This window comes from Periplaneta americana, chromosome 14, assembly GCF_040183065.1.
Source record: "Periplaneta americana isolate PAMFEO1 chromosome 14, P.americana_PAMFEO1_priV1, whole genome shotgun sequence".
NCBI classification, from domain to species: domain Eukaryota; kingdom Metazoa; phylum Arthropoda; class Insecta; order Blattodea; family Blattidae; genus Periplaneta; species Periplaneta americana.
Window position 1 is genome coordinate 154,042,620 of NC_091130.1, and position 18,988 is coordinate 154,061,607.

The window sequence follows — 18,988 nt, forward strand, 5'->3', positions numbered from 1 at the left end:
TTTATACGGAAAAATGTTAAAGGAACTATGAATATATCGAAATAAACTAAAAACTATTTTATTATATTAATAGATTCAGACGAATTAATAAAATAAAATTATAAAATGTGACTTCATTTGCTTTACTTAATATTTTTCATTTGTTTCTTCTACAGTCATTTCTTTTATTTCTGTTTTATTTAACATTGGGTTTCATAGGGCCGTGGCAGAAATAACATTTTTTTTTTTTTTCGTTGTTGGTAACTCTAAAGCATCTATATGCTTTATGGTTGTGCTAACAGATGGAGTTACTTGTCAACAATGTGACGCTGAAACGTGTGTTCAGGTTACTGCCCAGCGACAGTCCTGATGTATTTTATATTTGTGATGATTGGTTAATTAATATTAACCCGGCACACTCACAATCACACTCACATTCATACAAATTTCCAGACTCTAGACACCCAGGGAATTCTTCTTCTTCAAGAAAAATTCACCGAGAGCCGAGCCCGGTAATCAAACCCGGGACCTCCTGATCTTGAAACCAGCATGCTGACCAACAGACCACGGAGGCAGTCAACATAAAATTAAATTCTAAAATTACTGATACATTATGAAAAAAAAAAAAAAGGCAAAATACAACATATATTTCAAAATTTTACAGACAGTATCCTATAATTTCATTTGAGAGAGAGAGAGAGACAGACAGACGGACAGACAGACAGACAGAGACAGAGAGTGAGAGAGAGAGAGGGAGGGAGTAAAGCATTGGTAACTATTTGTTAGCAAAGAGAAGAAATATCGGAAGACAGTAGCTATATGTAAATGCATTTATTAATGAATAAGTAATCGTTATTGTTGGAATTGCCTAAATAAAGAGAAGACATCCCGAATGGCCGGGTGGTGCAATATTGCGATAACATACCCTCTTGAAATATAAAAACAAATGAGGATGGATCCGCCAACATAAGAAGCATAGTCGCGCATTCCATTTGATCAATGTTGTACATAGAACAAATTAAGGGGAGAGGATGGTATTTTTTTAAACTTTTTCCTATTTGGTATAAAATAGTAATTTTTTGTATTTAAAAAGAGCTCATAGCTGTAGCAACTCAACCAAAAATAAATATTTTGAAAAAAAGTTATTTGGGAGCCCAGATTTGAATAAAAATATATACCCAATGCAGGATTTTACTAAAACAGATATATCTAAACCATTTTTAAATGTAGATTCACCCAGTTTTTTGCAATGTACTTGGAAAAACATGTTCTACAAATTGTCTGTAACAGAATTTTAATATTAATCCTTACGTTTGTAAAATAAACAATTAAAATTTAATAACAATTTTCTGAATTCCTTTCTTGCAAACAAACGGACGTAGTTTTACAATAAAATCAATTAACAAAATTCTGTTACAGAGAAAAGTTTTCTAATAGTCTCAAGAATGTGTGTTCTAAATTTCATGCATGTATCTTTAATAGTTCAGAAATTATATCCATTTTTGTCTGGGAATGTAGCAAAAAAATGAAGTTACCGTAAACCGATAAAAGGGGACGAGTGATTTAAAAATTCATAGCGCAGGAAGTTTAAAAATGGCGTCTCAACATCCGATAAGGGCACAAATACCCACGAAATGTTATGCAATGCATTCCACACATATCAAAGAGTATTTTAAAGATTTTTTTTTTTTTTTTTGAAAATTCAATTTACCGGAAACAACAATAAAAAGGGGCGAGTGATTTAAAAATCCATAACGCAAGAAGTTTAAAAATGGCGTCTCAACATCTGATAAGGGCACAAATACCCAAAAAATATTATGCTATGCATTCCACACATATCAAAGAGTATTTTAAAGAAAAAATTTTTTTGAAAATTCTATTTACCGGAAACAACAATAAAAAGGGGCGAGTGATTTAAAAATCCATAACGCAAGAAGTTTAAAAATGGCGTCTCAACATCTGATAAGGGCACAAATACCCAAAAAATATTATGCTATGCATTCCACAGATATCAAAGAGTATTTTAAAGAAGAAAATTTTTTTTGAAAATTCTATTTACCGGAAACAACAATAAAAAGGGGCGAGTGATTTAAAAATCCATAACGCAAGAAGTTTAAAAATGGCGTCTCAATATCTGATAAGGGCACAAATACCCAAAAAATATTATGCTATGCATTCCACAGATATCAAAGAGTATTTTAAAGAAAAAAATTTTTTTTTGAAAATTCTATTTACCGGAAACAACAATAAAAAGGGGAGAGTGATTTAAAAATCCATAACGCAAGAAGTTTAAAAATGGCGTCTCAACATCTGATAAGGGCACAAATACCCAAAAAATATTATGCTATGCATTCTACAGATATCAAAGAGTATTTTAAAGAAAAAAATTTTTTTTTGAAAATTCTATTTACCGGAAACAACAATAAAAAGGGGCGAGTGATTTAAAAATCCATAACGCAAGAAGTTTAAAAATGGCGTCTCAACATCTGATAAGGGCACAAATACCCAAAAAATATTATGCTATGCATTCCACAGATATCAAAGAGTATTTTAAAGAAAAAATTTTTTTTGAAAATTCTATTTACCGGAAACAACAATAAAAAGGGGTGAGTGATTTAAAAATCCATAACGCAAGAAGTTTAAAAATGGCGTCTCAACATCTGATAAGGGCACAAATACCCACAAAATATTATGCTATGCATTCCACACATATCAAAGAGTATTTTAAAGAAAAATTTTTTTTTGAAAATTCTATTTACCGGAAACAACAATAAAAAGGGGTGAGTGATTTAAAAATCCATAACGCAAGAAGTTTAAAAATGGCGTCTCAACATCTGATAAGGACACAAATACCCACAAAATATTATGCTATGCATTCCACAGATATCAAAGAGTATTTTAAAGAAAAATTTTTTTTTGAAAATTCTATTTACCGGAAACAACAATAAAAAGGGGTGAGTGATTTAAAAATCCATAACGCAAGAAGTTTAAAAATGGCGTCTCAACATCTGATAAGGGCACAAATACCCAAAAAATATTATGCTATGCATTCCACAGATATCAAAGAGTATTTTAAAGAAAAAATTTTTTTTGAAAATTCTATTTACCGGAAACAACAATAAAAAGGGGTGAGTGATTTAAAAATCCATAACGCAAGAAGTTTAAAAATGGCGTCTCAACATCTGATAAGGACACAAATACCCACAAAATATTATGCTATGCATTCCACACATATCAAAGAGTATTTTAAAGAATTTTTTTTGAAAAGTTACTCATTTTTCACCAAAAAGTACCATCCTCTCCCCTTAAGCTCTTTAAACATGGAGGGTGGGATCGACGCAACTCCCATAAGGGGCAATGTTATAATTCTTTTTACAATTTTTCCCGAATGGTACGCAGAAACATTAGGTAACCAACCAAACGCGAATCGAAACAAAGACTAAAAGAAAGCGACCCGCTCGCTCATGCCGGTAGCCATGACGACAATGGTGATGACTTCACGTGATGTAGATATGTAGTATTTACTGCATGAAGTGCACAGTTTTGAAAATGCTCTCAACTCAGATCAGTGCCGCAGATGCTTATGAATAAATTTGCATAAATATTACAGTCAGTCTTCGCGGAGAAGTCGTCAAAGAAAGTTGAAGCCCTCACTCTGCGTCAGCGGTTCTATTCTCCTAATTTGATACAATTCTTCTGGTTCTGTCAATTGGTGTTGTGACTTCTCAGTTCTTTGTGTTGAAGAAATTCTTAAGAAACAATAGAAGCCGTCAGAACCGTCCACAACTGAAGAATCAGGAGAAGCGAAGACTTCTCTTTCACGATATAGAACTTTGTTCTGCTAAAAGTAAAGATTTCTTCATCCGAGAGAAATGTATTGTCCGAGAAGTCTAAACATCTCCAACTGTCTGTTTTAGCTTCGATCATCGTTGGTAAATGGTGGACGTATTTCGTTGCTCGGAACGACAAGATAATGGAAAGAACAAAACCGACTGAATAGGTCAATATGAAAGAACTCATTTCTTTTGTCGCTTCACTTACTTCTTACTAGAAAATAGTTTTCGCTACAAAAAATAATAATAACGAAAAATAAGAAATAAAAAATTCATGAAATATGCTTTTTTGCACGATAGCTTCTTGGTTGTATTTACAGTTATTGTTGTTAGGCCTTGAAAGTTAGACTCCTCACACAGAAAGTTGTTGCTAGGGAAACCGTTCTTCATAACATAAAACTATACTGAAATAGATCCATTACAGTTTACCATTAAAGTGCAGTTTTGCGAAGGCTTTGGAATAAAATTGCTCTAAATTTTCAATGCAAGATATATTGTAATACTAATAATAATACTAATAATAATAATAATAATAATAATAATAATAATAATAATAATAATAATAATAATAATAATAATAACAATAATAACAATAATAATAATAATAATAATAATAATAATAATAATTCTTTATTTATACTGGCAGAGTTAAGGCCATAGGGCCTTCTCTTACACTCTACCAGGTCACAAAGTACACAAGCAGTTAAAATTTAACAAAAAGTTAAAGAACAGAATACTAACATATTACAAAAATAAATAAATAAATGATAATAATAATAATAATAACAATAATAATAATAATAATAATAATAATAATTCTTTATTTATACTGGCAGAGTTAAGGCCATAGGGCCTTCTCTTACACTCTACCAGGTCACAAAGTATACAAGCAGTTAAAATTAAAAAAAAAGTTAAAGACCAGAATACTAACATATTACAAAAACAAATAATAGTATAATGAAATCGACACTAAACAACATGAAAATAATACCATAATAGAAAAAAATGAAAGTAAAATACATTGGAATATAGTGAAAGCAACTCATTTAGTACAAAGGGTTAATATGAAAAAACATAAGGAAGAATATATCAAAATGGAATGTAATAAAATAATAATAAAAAAGAAAATGAAATACGAAAATTAAATAAAATTCACGATAAAAAGGCTATGATAATAAATTCATCGGCTGATAAAGAGAACAAAAAGGGGAAAGGAAGGAAAAATAAATATATAGCCTAAATTTTTACAAAACTATGGCAGAGAAAAGGGCTTATAACTGAAAGAAATCTAATTCAAAAAGTGCGATTTTAATTTATTTTTGAAACTAGACAATGTCCGACAGTCTCTGACATGTTGTGGTAGAGAGTTCCAGAGATGAGCTGCACAGACGGTGAAAGATGAAGAGTAGAAGGATGTTCTGTGTTTTGGAATGGAGACTGTGATATGATGTTGTGGGCGAGTATCTATTTCGTGATATGAGGACAAATGTTGAAAACGAGAAGCTAAGTAGCTAGGGTTAGAGGTTTGAAGAATACTGAAGAGTAAAGTGAGACAGTGAATAGTTCTTCGCTCCTTGAGACGGACCCAATTGTACTTGCAATTTTAAAAATATGATCGTGCAAAAAATGTTGTACAATACACGTTTGTGCGAGATCGTGCGTATTTGCTTGTTTTCCGCACAGAACCAATACGCGGTAAGTGTGAAATACCACATTCAGTATTCCCAACCTAACACACATAACAATTTCCCTCTTCTTACCGCTTAACCGCGACATTCATTTTACTGCTTTAGGCTTTTAACATATTATTTTTAGAGATCTTTAACATGGTAATAATTATAAATTGGAAACTTACCACTGCAATTTCACCTAAATTGCAATGTTAATTTTTGTTTTTAAATATTTACAAAAATTAAGTAAAGTCTATTACTCCACGAAACTTATTGCATTCCTGATACAAGTAACATTAAGGAAGCCGTGAAAAAATCAACAAGATTCCAGATGCCGATGTTATTACTGCAATATGTTATATAAATAATATTGTTAAAATATTAAAATGAAAAATAAATCATTACATAACCTTACCGTTTGTTTTAAGTTCGCATTTATAGACTGGGGGGGGGGAAAGACACGTATATCACGGCCTGCTGGAGTATAGTAAACACAGAAAACATTTTATAGCAACAATGTTGAAGAAAGATATTTTGGTTTTCCGAAGTTGCAGTCATTAAACAGAAACCAACATGGAGATTTCATTGCAACTAATTAGAAATTCGTCTTTCAGGTATGTAATAAACGATCTTCGCACAAAATAATGTACGATACACGAGCGGTATGTTTGTTTTCATGTTCTCGGAAATTAAAAAAGCTCAACTACGTTTCGCTTTTTCAATCTTTTCTTCAACCATGAAAACGTCAACATACCGCTCTTGTAACGGATATTACTATTGTGAAGTGCATTGCAAAATCTCGTCCTTGTCGTTTTTCAAACTTTTCCCAACCTTGTATCGTAATATACTATTGCGTCGAAATATGCATAACTGTTCAAAATATGCACATGCAGCCCCGTTAAAAATAGGAATTTTTATTTATTTCTGATAGCATTCACAAACCGCAACGAAAACTAACAAAAACATTACTGGAAAAATTGCGAGTCTTTTCCATAGTAACTCGACCGTGTATAGTCCTGGTGAAATATGAAAATCAAATTTATTTCCCGTTACTTTTATAACCGACAAAGCTGCCAACACACATTATTTATTCACGGCTGTATCAACAGATCTCCATTTTGTGGTGTTTTTGTTACAACGGCTCTCGTAACTTACTGTTATTGCCGCATTAAAAACTGTGAAAGTGCCTGTCTGTGTGTCCCGGATGATTACCTTACAAACAATGAACATAAACAAAAGCCATAAAGACGGAAAGTGACGGATTCTGGCTAATGACCGGAGTTAACACGTGAAGCAGCAAATTCTAAGACAAATGAATAGCGACAATGTAATGGCGTCGGCAACGATAATCCCCGTGTGATAGATGTCGCGCTGGTAGCTCGCGATTACGCCGTAATCCCGCACTTGGCAATTTAATTACGCAGTTTGCATTCAAATTAATGTAGCCGCAGCTGCTGTTCATTTTAATGATCCGATGCAGACCGGGACAACATCCACAGTCAAGTTCACAGCCGCTTCCCTATTACATTACGTACGTATGTATACCGTACTGCGTGTTTTTCTAGATAACCTTCGTATAAAAACAACCGAGAAATGACTTACTCAGTGGGCCATGTTTAGGAATTAGCAGGCTTTGAAAATTGTAAAACAAGAGAACATCATTAAATTTCATGGTTGCTAAGTCAAAGCTTGATGTTAGGATACGGCATAAAATTTATTTTTAAGTTTACTTATACACCTTTTAACATTTTTGGTCATATCGCGTATTAGGATCTTCGGGTATACCAGCAGGCCGTGGTTACTGCTGTCAGCGAATAGGGATTATAAAGAATGGACACTCAGCGAATTTTCCTGTGTTTTGTTCGTTGCTTACGGGATTATACAAGCTGGCGCATAGCACGGTCAAGAGTAGGTCTCTGTGAGTCATGACAATTTCTGCCGCTAGGTTCGCCTCTCTGCCCTATGAAATGATGAATAGTACCATTACAAAGCATTGTGCATCGTGAAAATAGTTCGATTAATTGTGCATTACTGATTGAGTACGAATATTATAAATATGCCAAGCATATTACAGTGTTATTTGAAGTTTGTTCTGCTAAGTTATATTCGAAAATTGTCTGTGTTTTGCTATGTGAAGAACTCTGTACCAACAGGTCGTATCTTTATAGGTTAAGGTAAATGTCAAAGTTCTCTCATATAACAAGCAATGCTATGTTAAAAGTGGCGAATTGCATTTTCCGACTCTCGAATGATGTGACCCGAAATGTAAAATAATTTCATGCATTGTTTCACTTACCAAGCATTACTGATATAGGCCTAATGAAAATGTGAACGACGTGATGTAAACATTGAAGATAATGTTGTTACTGTTTTCCCTTTCTCTTTTAGAAAATACCGACAAAAGTAATGAATTATCTTCATGCTGTACTTATTAGGTAATTAATGTGTATTTGTCTGTATTTTAGACCTGTGTATTGTTACGTAATTATCAGTGAATTAGGTTAGAGAACTTAACAAGGTTAGTATGAGATTAGGTAATGCACCTCAAACTGTAACTAATAATGGCTGCTGCCGAAATAGGCTGAGGTGGTTATCGTGTGAAACAAATTATATCTGGAATATCTAGTTTTATTATATACGGATACCGTACGTAAAGTTTTTTTTTTGTTTTTTTTTTTTTTTTTTTTGTTTTAGCATGTGTTTGTAATTTTGTGAGGTTATGTCTAGCCTAATTTCTTTTTATTCTTGTATCATTACCAATACATTAATTTATTTTATATTCATTTCAGGTGTTACATCTATGGTGGCAACTCTACTTATGTTAGGATATGAAGTAACAGTACATATTCAACTTCATCATTTGCTAAAAATTAAAGAAAACTGTATGTGTTCGACTCATTCCATCGTCATTTCTTCTTATGTATGTGAACCACGTTCGTTCTAAAAGTGCTACAATAAATGAACACTATAGACAACGTGATGGAACAATTTACAAGTTACTGTTAAAATGCTCAACATTTTCAAGTGGTGCTATACCCATTGTTTCAAAATGTACATACATATTTTTACATTTCTATAAGAGGTGTCATAAATTATTTCAGCATATTTGTAAATTCTTCAAAATTAATTCTTCTAATTAATACCATACAGTAATGAAATAATATAGCCTAGGCCTATATGTGATTTTATACTACCGGTATTGATGTTGATCTTGGTAAATTAATCCAATTTCACAGTGTTGTCTTTTGTATTGTGGTTCATAACAATTATAACAGTATGTACGTGGAAATGTTTTTAAAATAATAAATTGTAGCTCATGATTTTAAGTGGTCGTTTCAATGGGAGGTTATATTGGAAAGATGATCACAAATGGATAATTTACTTGCAAGATACAAGAACTGAATATAAGTGAGTGTTCCGTTGAAAGTGAAAATTTCGTTTTACAAGAGCTAAGTAGGCGTACACGCACTAAAATACTACAGCGTTTACTATTACTATGCTCAATAGATTAATCAGTAGGCCTATAGAAATGTTTTCACCACTGCAAGAAAAAATCGCGCAATAATTATACTTCTCAGTTATTGTGACGTCCGTATTTTTTTTAAAAAGAGAGGGAAAAGTTAGGCCTTCTTGCAAATGCGTAATTATGAATTCAAGGAAATTAAAGATAATGCAGTACCTTAATTAGTTGCAATATCTTATTTAATAACAATATTAATAATATTAGGTGAAAAGGGTAGGCTATAGTGCGTATATGTAAGATGTCAAGTTAATTTATTTCCGGAAATGTTTGGTGTATGAACTGAAGTACAGAGCAGACAGTCCCTCAGTTTATATGTAATATGTTTTAATATCAAGAATGACAGCCTTTTATTGTAATATAATTGAGGAGTAGAAGTTTGGAAATTACGTCTATTGTCCATAAAATATTGTACGAAGCATTTAATAAGCAATGATGAGTCCTTTAAATGTCCCAAATGTCAATGTCTTTTAAGTGTTCTGCTATGAATATATAGGGCAGAACAGCGCTCCGAGCGGCGGAATTGGCATTACGAGGGAACCACTTCAGACTCGTTTTTCAAGCTCTATGCGCCAGCTTGTATAATCTCGTAAGCAACGGTTTTGTTTCTCTGTGCGCCAGAGTTTAATTCCACTTTCAAGCGCTAGAGGTTAGTGTAATCGAGCATAAACTAAGATAATAATTGAGAATAGAGTTGATACACAGAATTCAAACATCGCCTACCTTATTGCATAATCCAGTAACGCTTTGCTTCAAATAAATTCAAGTTAACAGCTTTTCCTTATTTCTCAGTGACGAACTACTTGTAATAATAATTTTTTATATTTCAGATATAATAAATTATATTATAAAATAGTATAATACATTATAAAATTATGTATCAAATTCGTTTAACATATTTTGTATATAATATAATATAGGCATATGGTTTTACTTCTATTAAGAGTTTTGTTTTTCCATTTTCACCGCTATCAAATCATTACATAGTTTAATTGTTGTTGGGGTCAACGTCTCAACTCTCATTATAAAGGAACTCTAGAGTCTAGACATTACAGTTAATGACGGATTTATTATTTTATGGATCCAATTTATTTTATTTGAGTACATAATGTACCTAGATGTATTAATTGTGTGTTATATTTCTGCTGTGTGGACTGCTAGATGGTGTGATGTCAGCGCCAACTCTAGGGAGAAAGCAGAATCTCACGCTCTAGCTGGAGTGAAGGTCATTGAAATCAGCCCGGCTACATCAAAGGTACCGACGCTAAGTGTCCATTCTTTATCATCCCTATTCGCTGGGTAACCTTCGTATAAAAACAACCAAGAAATGACTTACTCAGAGGGCCATGTTTAGGAATTAGCAGGCTTTGAAAATTGTAAAACAAGAGAACATTATTAAATTTCATGGTTGCTAAGTCAAAGCATGATGTTAGGATACGGAATACAATTTTTTTTTCGGAATATGTATGATAAGACTTTCTTGTGTTAAATTCTAACGTACCTTGTTTACATGTTTCGACCTATTTATGGGTCATCTTCAGAACTGGTCGTTGTTGGTCTTGGCGCCTCTTGTTTCCTGTGAGGGTGCGTTCCTGTGGTATAGTGTAGAGTCAAAGAGTGTATGTGTTTTGAAATTGAGTTGTGTGTTGAGAATTCCATTGGGTTGTGTTTTCGTGTGTCTGTATATTTCATATTGTTCTAGTGTGTTTAGTTTCTGGCTTTTTGGTTGGATGTGCAGTATTTCCATGTCTGTGTTGATGTCTCTGTAGGTGTGGTTGGCATTTGTGATATGTTCTGCATATGTGGAGGTTTTTTGTAATTTTGTTATGGCTGTGATGTGTTCTCTGTAACGTGTTTGAAATGATCTGCTTGTCTGTCCTATGTAGAAGTTGTTGCAAGTGTTACATTTGAGTTTGTATAAGCCTGTGTGGTTGTATTTGTTTGTTTGTGTTGTTTGTGTGTTGAGATGTTTTTGTAGAGTGTTATTTGTTCTGTACGCGATGTTGTAATTTAATTTGTAATGTAATTTAATGCCAACCACACCTACAGAGACATCAACACAGACATGGAAATACTGCACATCCAACCAAAAAGCCAGAAACTCAACACACTAGAACAATATGAAATATACAGACACACGAGAACACACCCCAACGAAATTCTCAACACACAACTCAATTTCAAAACACACACACTCTTTGACTCTACATTATACTACACGAACGCACCCTCACAGGAAACAACAAGAGGCGCCAAGACCAACAACGACCAGTTCTGAAGATGACCCATAAATAGGTCGAAACATGTAAACAAGGTACGTTAGAATTTAACACAGGAAAGTCTTACCATACATATTCCGAAGTGATACAATGTTGAAAGTTGTGCAATCAAGATGTACAATTTTTTTTTTGTTAAGTTTGTTTATATACGCTTTAACATCTTTGGTCATATCGCGTATTAGGATCTTCGGGTATACCAGTAGGCCGTGGTTACTGCTGTTGAATTCCTGTTCCTTTTGTGTGTTATAGGTGGCTTGTGTTCACGTAACTGATTTTAGATTTTGATTAATGTTTACGATATTGGTGATTGAGGCGGTGATGAATCAGGGTATGTAAATTTCCAATCCGACATTTGCCGGCACAGATGCATAATAATAATAATTTATTTATTTAATCTGGCAGAGCTAAGGCCAGTAGGCCTTCTCTTCCGCCCAGCCAGACTCTAATTCTAGGGGCCAATCTCCCTATTATGAATGCTACTATCGATATGTATTGTTGTTATAATCGACACAAAATATGTTGCCAACTTCTAAATTAACAGTCAGTGTTATATTGTTGACTTGTAGCCTACTTCAAAATGGAAATAATGGCAGTAATGGTAAAATATATTTTTCCTGGACCAAAAATATAATACAAACTGACTAAAATCACAACAGTAGTAACAAACTGTTTAAACTTTTTATTTAATTTTTTAATTTGGTAGCATTTAATTCTTATCGAATATCGAATGATAAAAACGCTAATCGAACCATTACTTCCGCTGACCTTTTCTTGCGTATAATGTGTGATGGGTAGCTCCATAATGCATCTGTTCCTGTTTGCCTTTGTGACTGAAGGAAACAGGAATAGAAAATTATTATGTGCAGTAACAAGTAGATATCCAGTTACTGATTTTAATTGTCACAAATTTCCTGATATTTTCAATATTTTGAACATTAAATTATCTTAAATAAACGGAATTTTCTCTTGAAAAGTTGGCATATTTCTAATCACTGCTTAACATCAGTTTACATATATTTAGAAAAAGGTTTGAAAAGTACTCTCAACAATCCACAAAACGGGGAGAGTTCAATTTGATCCCAAGCAGGAAATCTTACACCGGTTTACAGCACTTAACTATCTTGCTCTTGATATAAAAACCAGGGATAGTTTCAACATTTGAATATGACAAACGAAATCGTCGATTAGATAAAATATCTTTGTATGTCGAAAACCCTTTCTCAGTATGAATGTTTGAACTTCCGTCTGATTCAGACAGCTTGTAAATTATAGCTTGTAAGCAAACTCTTCTTCGTTCTTTGCAAAGACGTCGTAGGATGGTTGTTACAGGTAACACTGCCTCAAGAGACAGCCAAATTCAATTTTCTATTTTATTTGAAATAATTATCTGTTTGTTTTCGCGAATAAATAATTAAAAATAAACCTTACACGACGAGAAACTAATTCAAAGTTATATTCTCAGGAGAAAATTTATCTTTTCTCCTGCAACATTTTTAGTATTAGTTGGTAGGCCTACGAGTATTTACTTACAAATGGCTTTTAAGGAACCCGAAGGTTCATTGCCGCCCTCACATAAGCCCGCCATCGGTCCCTATCCTGTGCAAGGTTAATCCAGTCTCTATCATCATATCCCACCTCCCTCAAATCCATTTTAATATTATCCTCCCATCTACGTCTCGGCCTCCCCAAAGGTCTTTTTTCCTCCGGTCTCCCAACTAACACTCTATATGCATTTCTGGATTCGCCCATACGTGCTACATGCCCTACCCATCTCAAACGTCTGGATTTAATGTTCCTAATTATGTCAGGTGAAGAATACAATGCGTGCAGTTCTGTGTTGTGTAACTTTCTCCATTCTCCTGTAACTTCATCCCTCTTAGCCCCAAATATTTTCCTAAGAACCTTATTCTCAAACACCCTTAATCTCTGTTCCTCTCTCAGAGTAAGAGTCTAAGTTTCACAACCATACAGAACAACCGGTAATATAACTGTTTTATAAATTCTAACTTTCAGATTTTTGGACAGCAGACTGGATGACAAAAGCTTCTCAACCGAATAATAACACGCATTTCTCATATTTATTGTGTGTTTAATTTCCTCCCAAGTGTCATTTATATTTGTTACTGTTGCTCTAAGATATTTTAATTTTTCCACCTCTTCGAAGGATAAATCTCCAATTTTTATATTTCCATTTCGAGTTGGTAGGCCTATACTACAGCAATATTCACATTTTAGCCAAATACTTATACTGTACTTCTCAAAATATCTATGGAAAAAGCCTCCGCTGAAATCGAAGGCAGGACTGCTGGTTCCAAATACTGTCTATGCAATGATGAGCGGATGTCAATGATAGAGTGGAGCGTTAATTATAGTTTGCGCCACCAGGGTGTGCTGCACGCCATGGGGTAATAAAGTGGCTTGTTCCACACCCAGCTAATCTGCATTCAACGTGGCCTCGTAGAGAAGATCCCCCGCGTAAACAGATTTCATGCTTGTGACCCTGTTATTGCATTACTATTATAGATCCTGTGACGCGCCGGCTGTTATACTGCAAGAAGCACGGCCAAATCTGTATGGAATGCATGGCCTTCGTGTTCATTGTTGTCTTAGGTGAATATTGATGACTAGGGCTAGGATTTTGATGAAATTGCATCTTTTTCCTAGTAAGCCAGAAACATAGCTGTTTTAATATTTATATGTTATGTGATAAACTGAGTATTTTAAGACATATTTGTTAGGACATTTTTTTTTGCATTTTTTGCCTGTTTCAACTTAAGAGCATCTTTTGTGTTATTCGGACATTTTTTAGGCGTTTTCATTTAATTTTGGCCACAAATCCCCATTATTAATATGAAATAATGTTTATTTCCTTTGATATTTTGTCTACATATTTTGTCTATTAATACCCTTTAATTTTTAGCTACTTGGTTATTTAACGACGCTGTACTAACTACGAGGTTATTTAGCGCCGATGGAGTTGGTGATAGTGATATAATATTTGGCGAGATAAGGCCGAGGATTCGCCATAGATTACCTGACATTTGCCTTACGGTTAGGAAAAACCTCGCAAAAACCCAACCAGATAATCAGCCCAAGCGGGAATCGAACCCGCGCCCGAGTGTAACTCCGGGTCGGCAGGCAAGCGCCTTAACCGACCGAGCTACGCCGGTGGCTAATACCCATTATTTTGTATAATATTTTAATCGTTTTTCTACACAAATATTGCCATTTTAACGTAGTACACCCCATGTAATGGATCAGTCCAACCACCCCTTCAATACAAACTCCTCTATACCTGCTAGTTCCGGATAGGTAAAATAATTAATTAAAGTGTACCACTTAGAAAAAATTATGTACAATTAAATAAACTTAAATGTTGGTACTAGAATTTAATTTAACTACTAGTCTAAATATTATGTAGCACAAAACTCCTTTTCCTACTAAGCCAATTTTAGAATGTAAGATCAATTTTTAGGGCATTTTTAAGGAAATTTTTGAAAGATTTTTAGGTCACAAATGCATTGTTTTAGAACATTTTTTTTATGATTTTAGGTCATCAAAATCCTAGCCCTATTGATGACCTAAAATGGCCAATAAAATGCCCTTACATTTACATCAAAATTTCTTGGGGGGGGGAAAAAAAAAAAAAAAAAAAAAAAAAAAAAAAAAAAAAAAAAAAAAAACGTAACAGTTAATAAATTAAAGGCACGGGAACGTATAGGGACATACTGTTGTTATTTAGTCAACTGTCCGAAGACAGGTCTGAACCTCATAAGTAACACCAATAAGGCATCACTCATGAGGCAACTAGGCCAGGAGATAATGGGGTAGGGTGGCCAGTTCCTTTCCCTCTCCAATGCATACATCGCCGATTAGCTACATATTCCACTAGTCAGACTTCAGATGTATACAAACAAATTCTTCCTCTGACACATATCGTCAAGTGAGATGTGCTGCCTGATAATATAAATATAAATATATATATATATATATATATATATACATATTATATATACACATATATACACACACACACAATCATATCAGCCAGAACCTCAATCACAGGTATGTTTGTATTTTAATATATCGGAACAGATGCATTATAGGACCCATCTCGAGTATTCCATAGTATCGATTATATATTATATATTTTCGATTATTGTATCAAGTATGCCATCTTAACAAAACTAAAAACATACTACAAACATGCATCATTCAATAAAACCAACAACAATGAAATTAAGCTCATATTAGTCACCTCTGTTATGCAATATATTATTATTATTACTTACTTACTTACTTACAAATGGCTTTTAAGGAACCCGAAGGTTCATTGCCGCCCTCACATAAGCCCGCCATCGGTCCCTATCCTGTGCAAGATTAAGCCAGTCTCTATCATCATACCCCACCTCCCTCAAATCCATTTTAATATTATCCTCCCATCTACGTCTCGGCCTCCCTAAAGGTCTTTTTCCCTCCGGTCTCCCAACTAACACTCTATATGCATTTCTGGATTCGCCCATACGTGCTACATGCCCTGCCCATCTCAAACGTCTGGATTTCAAGTTCCTAATTATGTCAGGTGAAGAATACAATGCGTGCAGTTCTGTGTTGTGTAACTTTCTCCATTCTCCTGTAACTTCATCCCGCTTAGCCCCAAATATTTTCCTAAGCACCTTATTCTCAAACACCCTTAACCTATGTTCCTCTCTCAGAGTGAGAGTCCAAGTTTCACAGCCATATAGAAGAACCGGTAATATAACTGTTTTATAAATTCTAACTTTCAGATTTTTGGACAGCAGACTGGATGATAAGAGCTTCTCAACCGAATAATAACACGCATTTCCCATATTTATTCTGCGTTTAATTTCCTCCCGAGTGTCATTTACATTTGTTACTGTTGCTCCAAGATATTTGAATTTTTCCACCTCTTCGAAGGATAAATCTCCAATATTTATATTTCCATTTCGTACAATATTCCCGTCTCGAGACATAATCATATACTTTGTCTTTTCGGGATTTACTTCCAAACCGATCGCTTTACTTGCTTCAAGTAAAATTTCCGTGTTTTCCCTTTTTTACTGCTGAGTTTATTCTTTTATGTACAAAGAATCCTGTTCCTAATTGGTGATTATTGTTTCCTTCCCCATAATACAACAAGTAATCTCCTATTTGTGATATGCCATTCCCATCTAACCTAACCTCTTGTACTCCCACAAAGTCTATTCTATATCTAGCTAGTTCTTTTGCTACTAATGTTACCCCTCCTGTTCTATAAAGACTAGTTACGTTCCAAGTGCCAAATCTCAAAACCTTATTCCTTTGCTGTGGTCGTGCCAGAGAATCAGTCCTATTCCGAGGCTTACTGTAGGAATTCGTAACAAGCTGTTTTTTACGGTGATGGGTTGTTAGCCCTTCGCCCAACCCCCAAGCTGGAGGACCACCCCTTATCGGCTGTCCACGACTGCTTATTCAATATATTCGCAGCTACCCTCCATATCTGGAGGCAGTCTCCTCTATCCGCAACCTGAGGACGCGCCATGCCGTGGTGATAGGGACCCACCATACATGGATTATTATTATTATTATTATTATTATTATTATTATTATTATTATTATTATTATTATTATTATTGTATCTCCAATGGGGGTTAGCCCTATTTTATATGTATGTTAGGGCTATAGTTTTACTCAAAAAAGATAAGCATAAAGAGAAATGGAAAAGAAAATTAAATTACCTTACGCGATGTAAACAAAACATAAACAATCCATAAATTAGGCATTGCGATTGCAAAACAAACATCAGGCATCAATTTGAGACATACAAAAACATTAACAACACACATATGTAACACTTTTATAACACAAATATGCAGCTTTCTGTACCATACATCATAAATTAATACACAATGGTCACACAAACACAATCAAACTATAATTATATTATATTTTATTCCAAATAAAGTTAAAGAAACAAACCAAAGCTAAACTTAAAAAACACAGTAACATTAAACTTTCAAACAATACAACATTGGTATTAATACAACGACGAAATTAAGTTCAAATTAGTCATCTTTATAATACTTCATAAAATATTAATTTTACTCCATTTGTACTGCATTTCTGGGCCTGTGAAAATACTAGTCTTTCAAAAAAGCACTTTTTACTAGTATTTTCCCTGGACCAAAAAATAAATAAATAAATAAATAGTGTAAAAATTAGCATTTTATCATGGACCTCACTGGAGATGTTTCTTTTCATTTTCTCCGTTATTCAAGTGATTTCACAAAGAGCTACGATAAAGCGTTCGTGTGTTTATCATTTAATACCTTGTATTTTCCGATGACATCTCCATATGAGTCCATCTAGTTTACTTTTACATTTCTTCATCTCAGAATTACATGTTTCGCAGAACATTTCACTCCTAAGTAAACCACAATCACATAAAAAACCATAGAACATATCTGTATTCATGGATAAAGGAAGTAAAAAGGTTCTATTTATAATTCCATAATTTCCATTTCTAGGCTTACATTTTAAGCCAACAGGGAGAATTTGATCCACTCCTTTTTTATATTATTAACTATAGCATTCGAAATTGCCGCCATGATTATGATCAAACTTACTTCCAACAATATTGGTTGGTTGGCAACATAATAAAAACGATATATATCGATAATTTAATTGATCTAAACGCTACTTTCGTTCACCTTTTTTGTGGCTTTGCATATTTTTATATTTAGGCTGAGTCCTATAATGCATCTGTTTCAATATATCAATGAAACAATAGATTTTGACCAAGTCTTAATTAGTTATAAATAACAGCTTAAAATATATTAAGAAAATTTTCGTCGCCGTAACGTGCAAGACTTAATGCTTCACTTCCGAATAAAATAGAGTACAGAACAAAAATCTACAAATTCTGCAAGAAAACGGAAATTACATTACGAACGTTCTGGGATTCTCATCAGCGCCGCCACGTAACGATAAACAAATGAAATGCGCGTCACGGCGTACAAATGAATCTTTGCAAGAGCACTGAAATGACATTACGGACGCTCTGCGATTTTCATCTTCTTCAGCTGCAGCGCCGGCCGGCAGGCCGTATCTATAAACAAATGAAGCGCGCCGTGTTTGCAGAGCCACTCGATCTATCTTGTGAGGGAGGGGGCAGCACAGGCCTAATCCTGATTTACATCGTCCAATTAGCACATGATTTAAAGACGAGATAAAGCGCACACGTCACGAAATGAATGGGCGTTCGTCGGAGTCATAACTACCGCTAACTACCGGTGCGAACAGCCACTCCCTCTGCTACGTACTCAACTGCCTTCACTGCTAATATTTGTAATATAGTGATCACGATGTACTACTTGGGTTGTTTGAAAAATGAAAGAACTCAATTTAGGATTTAAAATCAGATATTGATCCCGAGTGACGACATTTTTTACTAGGGAATAGAGTTATTTTGGGTGCGATATAGCTACTTTTCCTTTTGTTTTCCTGTTTTAAAACAAAGGTCTATTATTAGTCTGACTATTACACTTTTACTACGTCATACTACTTTTGACCAATAAAACGGTACGAAAGGACGTATTTCAACCAATCATGGCTGCTTATCGCACAATTTTATTGCGTCCCTAGCATTTGTTTAATTTTATCGCGTCCCTAGCATTTGTTTAATTTTATCGCGTCCCTAGCATTTGT

The 18,988-nt window shown here is 34.1% G+C and overlaps 1 protein-coding gene and 1 long non-coding RNA gene across 3 annotated transcripts in view; one reads left to right on the top strand and one right to left on the bottom strand.

Moving 5' to 3' along the window:
- Positions 1-18,988, bottom strand: part of tok (tolkin) — a 225,091-nt gene that overhangs the window by 76,076 nt on the left and 130,027 nt on the right. The gene's annotated exons all lie outside the window — the stretch shown is intronic.
- Positions 7,418-8,517, top strand: LOC138713878 (uncharacterized). 2 transcript variants are annotated; one of them, XR_011336003.1, is made up of 2 exons: positions 7,418-7,917; positions 8,272-8,517. It is a non-coding gene; the product is annotated as an uncharacterized lncRNA (long non-coding RNA). The 2 variants fall into 2 exon arrangements; XR_011336002.1 differs by having other exon boundaries at positions 7,418-7,656.